The sequence below is a fragment of the Petaurus breviceps genome, unplaced genomic scaffold (genome assembly GCF_028583685.1).
Source record: "Petaurus breviceps papuanus isolate PSGF00001 unplaced genomic scaffold, PetGlider_PUasm1.0 90808, whole genome shotgun sequence".
Classification (NCBI taxonomy): domain Eukaryota; kingdom Metazoa; phylum Chordata; class Mammalia; order Diprotodontia; family Petauridae; genus Petaurus; species Petaurus breviceps.
This window is the reverse complement of record NW_027187349.1, coordinates 10,502,975-10,511,729: the sequence shown is the minus strand read 5'-3', so window position 1 is coordinate 10,511,729 and position 8,755 is coordinate 10,502,975. Positions and strand designations below refer to the sequence as shown.

At 35.9% G+C, this 8,755-nt stretch overlaps 1 long non-coding RNA gene across 1 annotated transcript in view; it reads left to right on the top strand.

Moving 5' to 3' along the window:
* LOC138147918 (uncharacterized) overlaps nt 1-8,209 on the top strand; it is a 110,036-nt gene extending 101,827 nt beyond the window's left edge. The window contains exon 3 of the long non-coding RNA XR_011164926.1: nt 6,760-8,209. This is a non-coding gene — a long non-coding RNA (uncharacterized lncRNA). The remainder of the gene's footprint in view (nt 1-6,759) is intronic.
* Nucleotides 8,210-8,755: the final 546 nt, after the last annotated feature.

Sequence of the window (8,755 nt, the reverse complement as noted above, 5' to 3'; positions counted from 1 at the left end):
TCCTTCCTTCCTTCCTTCCTTCCTTCCTTCCTTCCTTCCTTCCTTCCTTCCTTCCTACTTTCCTTCCTTCCATCCTTCCTATAGATGTCTGGTTACCAAAACAAAACAAAACTTTGCAGTTTGGTCTACAGGTGCAGGACTGGAACTCTGTCAAATTGACCAGGAGCTTTTATCACAAGTTTATTTCTTATTTCTGGGGGTGCAATTGGAAGACTTCTTAAGATTTACAACTTACAGATTTGTGCTTCTACAGCCTCTGTTCTCTGCAAGTATGAACAGACTGAAGGCACAGCCTGTTGAAAGACCTTTTCGCCAACCCCAGCCTATTTACAGAGATTATGTGTTTTGCTTGTCTTCACAGTTTTCCCCTTCTAGATCATGGGGTGCTGGATGTGTAATTCGAAGATGGTCATGAAACTCTCCTTTCCTAAGCCATGAGGTGTATTTTGGGTAGGGATGCCATATTGCATGCAGCCTTGGAGTCAGGAAGATTTTGATTACAATCTTGCCCTTTACATATACTTCTTGTTAATATTTGGTTGTGTTCTATTTTTCCTGACCCCATGACCCATATTATACTGTCCATGGTATTTTCCTTGGCAAAGATACTGGAGTGGTTTGCCATTTTCTTCTCCAGTGGATTAAAGTAAACAGAGGTGAAGTGACTTGCCCAGGGTCATACAGCTAATAAATATCTGAGACTGGATTTGAACTTGGGTTTTCCTGACTACAGACCCAGCACTCTATCTACTGATATACACCAAGCTGAATCTTATACCAGCCACAGAAAAATCACTTAACCTCTGAATGCCCTAGTCAACTTTCTAAGACTAAGTTAGAGCTGCAATAAGCCTATTTAGAGAATTTCTAGGCCAAGAATTCCCTAAACTGATGAAGTCACAAATCCAGGCATTTCCTCTATTAATGAAATCATAGGTGTGTGTTTGTGTGTGTGTGTGTGTTGAGGGGGGAAATGGAAATGGCAAAGAATTATCTACCAGTAGCAAAGAACTACTCAGCCTGCCTAAACACTGGACTTTCTTCCCATTTCCAAACTTGTTTATTTTTTATTAGATTTATTTTTTAAATTATTCTAGAAAACAGGCAAATGCATTTGCTCCTGTCTTTGACAGATACTAATAATCTGGAACCTTGCTTCATATTCTTATTTTCCATCCCATAGCTCAAATCCTTTCATTTTGCAGTTTCATGCTTTCAGTTCCACATTCCCTCTTCATTTGGCTACAGGAATTGTTTCCTAATCATCAGGTAGCTTGGCACTTAGCAATTCAATTGTAGTGCTAAGTTTTGGTGAACAGAAAAAAATCTATCAATCAAATCCTCTTCTCATGACATATTCACTCATCGTGAAGCTAAAGTCTTTTATCTGCAGTGCTGTGGGAAGCATCTGGGTGTAGAGGGAAAATGGGATTGAGATTCAGAAGATGTAGGTTCAAACACTGGTTCTACCACTTCATACCCATGTGACCCCAAGCATCTTAACTTCTCCTAACTTTAGCTTCTACATCAGAGAAATAAGGAGCCTGGACCAGATTAGAGTTTCTTAATCTTTGTGTGTGTGTCATTGACACTCTTAGTCTTGTGGAAACTATAGAGTCCTTCTTGTAATAATACTTTTACATACATAAGATGAAATACATAGATTACAAAAGAAACCAATTATATTGAAACGCAGCTATCTATCTATCTATCTATCTATCTATCTATCTATCTATCTATCTATCTATCACTTATCTATCATCTATTCTATCTTTAAACAAGTTCACAGAACTCAAATTAAAAATCCCTGGCCCAAATCAAAATCTCTTTCAGCTCTTGATCCTTTGTATTTGAATGATTTTTCAATCTCAAAAGCCATCATAATTCTAGTTCTGGGAAATTTCTGTGAAATCATATAATGAGACTTATTACTAATGTATCCGCTGTTTGCCAAGAGAGGTATATCTCACAAGACAAAAGTGAAACTAGTAACCCAGTGTTCTTGGGTTATTTGCGCTTTCTGGATTAAGCAGGAAAGAGGATGACAAAAATATAGTCTATTCTCACCTTAATATAGCCAAGAGTTTTCTTTTATGGGAATAGAATGGATATTTCCATTTAGAAATGGATTTTTTTTTATTTTAAAAAGAAAAATAGTTTGGTAGATCTGTGATTCCATCAGTGTGGATATTCCTATCAAGCAAGGCAGACAACCCTATCACATCTCATCCTATATATCATTTGTTCAATCCTGCAATAAAATCTTCTCCAGGGGGTTCACCCAGCATTTTGAGTACCTAGATTTCTCATCATTGTGTGTATAGTTCAGAGAACACCCACTGACTATCATATCACCTCCTTTCCCAGTCACATGTACTTAGTGATGATTCTCTCACACAATTCTTTGCTCTTAACATGTTGCAGTCTATCTGCTACCTCTGTTGATCTTCAAATTTAACTTTTTTGGTTTGGGGAGAATGTTATATTTCATGACTCACACCTATACAGTCTCACCAGAAGAATGTTATTTTTTTTTAAAGAATGGACCATTGTTTCAGAAGGTTGGGGTCATTAAAAGTACTTATAATTTCACAGAGGCAGCTCTACTGGTCCTATTGAATTTCTGAGCTTTCTCACTATCTATCTGTATAAATTGTCCAAGATATATGTATCGATGGGCCAACCCTATGGGCCATCCATTTGGTTATACACCATGGTTAGGACTATAGGCATTCTTTATTCACTTGGTTGTTCCTCTGTTAACAGTTGCATTTAACTCTTAATCAGAAGGTTATTGAATAACATTGTGTCTGTTACATTTTTCAAGGAATCAAAGAAGAAAAATGAGTACCTAAAATATTGAGTGACATTGTGGTGAGGGTCTTGTATTTTGGTAAATATGATGAGAGAATCTACATTTTTACAGATAATACTATCCTTAGTCATAAAATATAAATATCTGAGTCAAAAACTCAACCAAGACTTCTATATTGATTTTTTAAAAATTGGTTTTGGAAGCATAGGCTGCGAACTGTGTTCATATAATAAATGGGTCAGATGTTTCAGTTTTACCCATTTCTATTTAGTCTATTCCCCTAGGTTCCTATTAGAATTCTTGAACACAATGTGTGATTGTCTTATTTTTATGAGGCATAGTATTAAAAAGGCACTAACATATATTTATGTGTGTGATATGATATATCACAATTGATATAAATTATCTCTGTAAAAATGCCAAATCCCTATAGGACATCATTATCAAATAATAATAACTATCATTTAAATAGCCTCTTACTATTTTAAGTGGTTTCCAGTCATTATCTTATTATGAGAGAGACCCTAAGAAATCAGCTACTCCAATTTTCTAATTTAACATTTGAGGAAATTCAGAAAGGATAAATTACTTGTCCAAGTTCATAATGCAGTAAATATTAGAGATCAGATTTGAACCCAGTTCTCTTGTGACTCCAAGCCTCTAAATGAATCAATCTTGTTAACAGAACAGGTAGACAAATAGATTGTTCATTTTTAGTCTTTATAATTTTAACTATCTTCATTTAAAATATTATGATAAGATACCAGGAATAGTCTTAATTCCCTTACTCTATCAATGGTGCAGGTATTAGAACAAAGGGCTGACCCCTTTTGGGCAGATGTCTGACCACCATGTTAATTTTTACATAGGAAAAACAAAAGAACTTTCAATTCACATGTGCTCTGACTTCCCCTCAAGTACTATTACAAGCAACTATAGCTCTGTCCCCCACTACAGAAAACCATGGTCAGATGCTATTCTTGAGTGCTGTCCCTGATTTCTTCTCACAACACCCATTTCATTTGCTGCCTTTACTTTTGGAGAAGGGAGAAAATGTTTGGGAGATTACAGAGAGGAAAGGATGCCCACATAAATGTGGATTGACAGGGCCCTTCTAAGTAGACTATAGTACTTAAATTAAGCATATTTGTTTATACCTTTTTGTAAACAATTCTCTAGGGAGAAGGTAGGGGTGGGCCTGAAGAATGTGCTAGAAGAGTCTATGATGCTGAGTTCCCTGATCTCCTATGTTTACCATTAGTGTAATAGCAAGAAGACTTAGAGTTAGGAGAAAGCTGGACTTGAATATTCCCTTGACCTCTTACTAACCATGTGCTTTACTAGGGGCAGCTAAGCGCTATGGTAGAGATAGAATGGAAGACCTGAATTTAAATGTGACCTCAGATACATTTTTTAGCTGTGTGACCCCAGGCAAGTCCTTTAACCTGTCTGCCTCAGTTTTCTCAACTGTAACATGGCAATAATCACTGGGTTGTGACAAGAATCAAATTAGCTAATATTTGTAAAGCACTTGGCACATAGTAGGTGCTTAATAAATGATTGTTACCTCCTTCCCCCTTTTTCCCCCCATGAGCAGCATCATTTCGCTTTTCTACAGATAAGTGCCTGCCTACCAGTGTTGTTGTGAAGGTCAAAAGAAATCATGTATGTTAGGTGTTTTACAAACCTTACAATTATAGTAACTTGTCAGTTGTTATTCTTGGTGTGCTATGGGCTTTCTGGGTTTTGTTTACTTGTTACATTGCTCCTTGTTTTACTAAATCTCGGAGGGCAGGTTGGGGAGTAGACTGATATAATGGCTTTAGTTCTCCATATTTCCCTGTGACCTGCTTAGATCCTACATTTGAGTGTTTTATAGAATATTCTTCCCTCTTCATCAAAGATATTAGATCACAGAATTTAGAGTAGAGGGATCTTAGTAATTATCTAGTCTAATTCCCCAGGCAACTAGGTGGCACAGTGGATAGAGTGCCTAGAGTTAGGAAGACTCATCTTCCTGAGTTCAAATCCAGTCTCAGATACTTACTAGCTGTGTGACCCTGGGCAAGTCACTTAAACCTGTTTGCTTCAGTTTCCTCATCTGTAAAATGAGCTGGAGAAGTAAATGGCAAACCACTTCAGTATCTATGCCAAGAAAACCCCAAATAGGGTCACATAGAGCTGGACATGACTGAACAACAACAAAAAAGTCCAACCTCCTACCAAAATACAGAGAAAATAGAACTGAGAGCAATACATGTTTAAGATAACTTTGTTTTAAGATAAAAAGGAGGGTTGGTGAAATATATAGCCATTCATTTAAATGGAGCCACATACATTTTGCAAGAAAATTTTAAAGATTTTATTATCCAATCTTCCCTCAGTTGTTTAGGATTTCCCGGAAAGAGCTGTTGATTTAAAATCTTATGTGCTTACTTTTAGTTCAAGTTGCACGTGTGTGTATATGTGTGAAACAACAAATCTCTTATAGAACCCATTGTATACATTTACTTTTTCTAATCATTGCTATGGTTACCATAGGAAATAATTGGAGCAACTTTGATCAAAAGATCACGTAAATGGATTACATACTGTGACAGCATGCTCCCACACTTGTGCCCCAGGGAAAACCTGAGCAAGGCCAAGACAAGAAATCTAATCTGAAAATTTCCACAGAATCTTCTAGCATCTTAAAATCTGGCAAATATGTTGGGAATTATGGTGAATCTGAGGATAGGAAGTTCACAAAATCAATTGGCATCTCTTGATGTCTAAGATAACACTGTTGCTGAATTGCTGCAGATGGTATTTGTGGAAAGATTAAGAGAAGGGTAGTTAGACAAATGAGAACATCTAACAAGCTATAGAAATCCAGAAACATTGTGAAATGGCTTTGATTTTATTATACAATATAATTTATACATCCAACATTATATTCTTATAAAATCTATTTATTTCACGAAGCAGAAAAATATATATTCACAAAAGCATACAATCTTAGTATGGAGAAAAATTGTATCTTTTCTCAAGTGCCAGAAGGTAAGGTCAGCTTTGATATGTGTTCATTCGATCTGGTACAGGCAACATAAATAGAACCTCTTTTGTTTGTTTTTTGGGGGATGTTACTTCTTAACTCTGCCTCTCCTTTATCACGATTACTGTTTATGGAGTAACATATTATTTGCCATCCTAAAGGTTAAGACAATTTGATATCAGATTTCTTTTCTATAATAAAATGGCCAAATATGTACTCAGTAAAAATGGAACATGACTCAACTTCAATAAAGAAGTGAAGTCTTCTATAGGCCAAATAAAAGTGGGTGTTTTATTCAACTACATTAAAACTTTTAGAAAGTACTTTCAATAGATATGTAATTTGACCTCTCAGAGGCATGGACAAATGAGACAGAGGACTCAGGGACTCAGCCTTTCAGAGTCTGGTGAATGGAGCTAGGTAGTGTCTTCTTGAACCTGCAGAGTAACGTCTTGATTTCTCAATCTCTTTTTCAATACTCTACAAAAGAAGAAATGTAGCAAAAAGTAGGTTGTAGATTGAGATTTAGTTGGCCAGAGGGAGCAGAGGTATACCTTAGTTTATAGTAGCTACTGAATAAAAGGTACAATATTTACTTGCTTTGATGGAACTGTGATCTCTCTGATATGGGTGCTTTCTCCAATGACAAAGATACTTGTCCAACCCAAGGACAAAGTACATCCTACTTGAAGGTTGATCAGATAAAAAAGAACCAGAAAAAAAGTATTATACTTCTATGCTTCTGAGCAACAGGTCATAATCTGGGCAACCTGGGCTTGTTTGTTTTTTGTTCATTCTTTGTTTTCAAAGAGGACCAATGAAATCATGGGATGATACCTTGAATTATGTGTGAATTGGATTTAAGTGAGCCAGAGTTACACAAAATTACCAGCCTCACTTTCTCTTCCAGAATCATCAAAATCCAGAGGCAAGACAAAAGTCAAGACAGATGATGATGGCCCCAGGATGCAGTGGATGACCTTGGCATCTTTTACGTGTGACCAAGCTCTAATAAGAATTCTTTTTTGGACATGTTGACTCTGAGATGCCACTTCAAAATATATGAGGCACTTGTCATGAAGGATTAGAACTCTGGAGAGATACTGGGGTTGGATTTAAAAATTTGCGATACTGGATGGATCATTCTCAGAAGAGTTAAACTTGATAGTTAGCCAATCAGTAAGCATTTATTAAGCACCTACTATTTGCCATGCACTGATGAGAACTAGTATTTGAATGTTAATGATGCATTTTTAAATGCCCATATCTTTCATACCCCTCAACCTCCCTATCTTTATCTACTGTTTCACTATTCCTTTTTTTTAGTGACTTGTGTTTAGGAAGGTGAGGTGTAGATTTCAGACATTCATTGTAAACTTGTCCCTTCTTTCTAAAACTACAGATTTGCTGGTCAACTAAACACCATTCCTTTTTCTCAAACCAAAAATTGTACTCAATTTAGTCCAGAATTAAAAAAATACAGCTTGGTCTAATGTTCAGAGCCATAGGTTTAGAGTCAAAATATCTGGGTTCAAATCCCAACTCTACTTTTTATTGCCTCTGTCACCTTGGACAAATTATTGAACTACTCGTACCTCAGTTTTTTCCTCTGTAAAAGGAGGGGGTTGGACTGATGACCTATAAAAACCCTTCCAACTTTTGATCATATGATCATAATAATCAAAGCTGAATTCTTTTCCAAAAACTCAAAAATATTGATTGCCCATGTTTAATCTATATCAAGTTGCTTACCTTCTCAGGGAAGGGGAAAGGGAGAGAGCAAAGGAGAAAATTTGGAACTCAATTCTTTAAAAAATGAATGTTGAAATTGTTTTTACATGCAATTAGGAAAAAAATAAAATATTACAAAAACTCAGAAGTGATGGAGTAAGCCTGGTCTCACAAGCCAAAAGTTTTGGCTAAATGGTGAAACTTTCTTAAACTTAGCTCAAAAGAGGTAGCAGTTAGGTGGCACAGTTGATTCAGTCATTAAGACCTAGATTCAGATTCAGCCTTAGATGTTTACTAGCTGTGTGACCCTGGGTAAGTCACTTGACCACCTTCTGTTTTAGTTTCTTTATTTATAAAATGGACATAACAATAGCACCCACCTCCCAGGGTTGTTTTAAGGACAAAAATGAGAATATATTTGTAAATATTGGCGAACCTTATGGAGCTATATAAACTATTATTACTATTTGATAAAATATGTTCATTTGTAGAAATTACTGGAAATTTCTTCTCTAAGTGGTTTGTTTTCTACTAATTTTTGTATTTTTAGAGGAGGAGCTTTAAAGTGACTTGAGGGGAAGTACATTGCAAATCTAAGAAGGTTTTCCTGCCTGCTTTGAATAAACTAATTGAAGAATGTTTGAATCCTAAAATTTTTGTTTTGAATTGGGCTTTCAGCCTCAGAGAGAATGTAGTTCAACTCCCACATTTCATAGAAGAGGAAACTGAGGCCCAGAAAGGTCAGCCTTCTCTGGTCACTACAATAGTTAATCCTTTGTTCTTCCTTAAATTGTTTTTTTCTTTACTTGTCTGTGTACCTTTCATATCTCTTCGGTAGAGTGTAAGATTTGTGATGGCAGAGGCTTTTTCATTTATCTTTGTGTCTCCAGACCCAATGTCTTGAACATAGTAAGAACTTGACTGTTTGCTGAATTGACTTGAAGTGTCTTTCCCAAGATTATATAATTAACTATCAGTCATACAGCTAAAACTGAAACATACATCTTCTGATTCCCATTCAATATTCTTTCACTTAATCTCCCCTGCAAGAGAAAAACAGTATTTATCAAAGACAAACATGGTAATAATAACGGTAATTCACACTTACTTAGAACTTTAAGGTTTAGAAACACTTTTTTTTTAAAGCATGAATTAGGTCTTATTAAGTACACTGA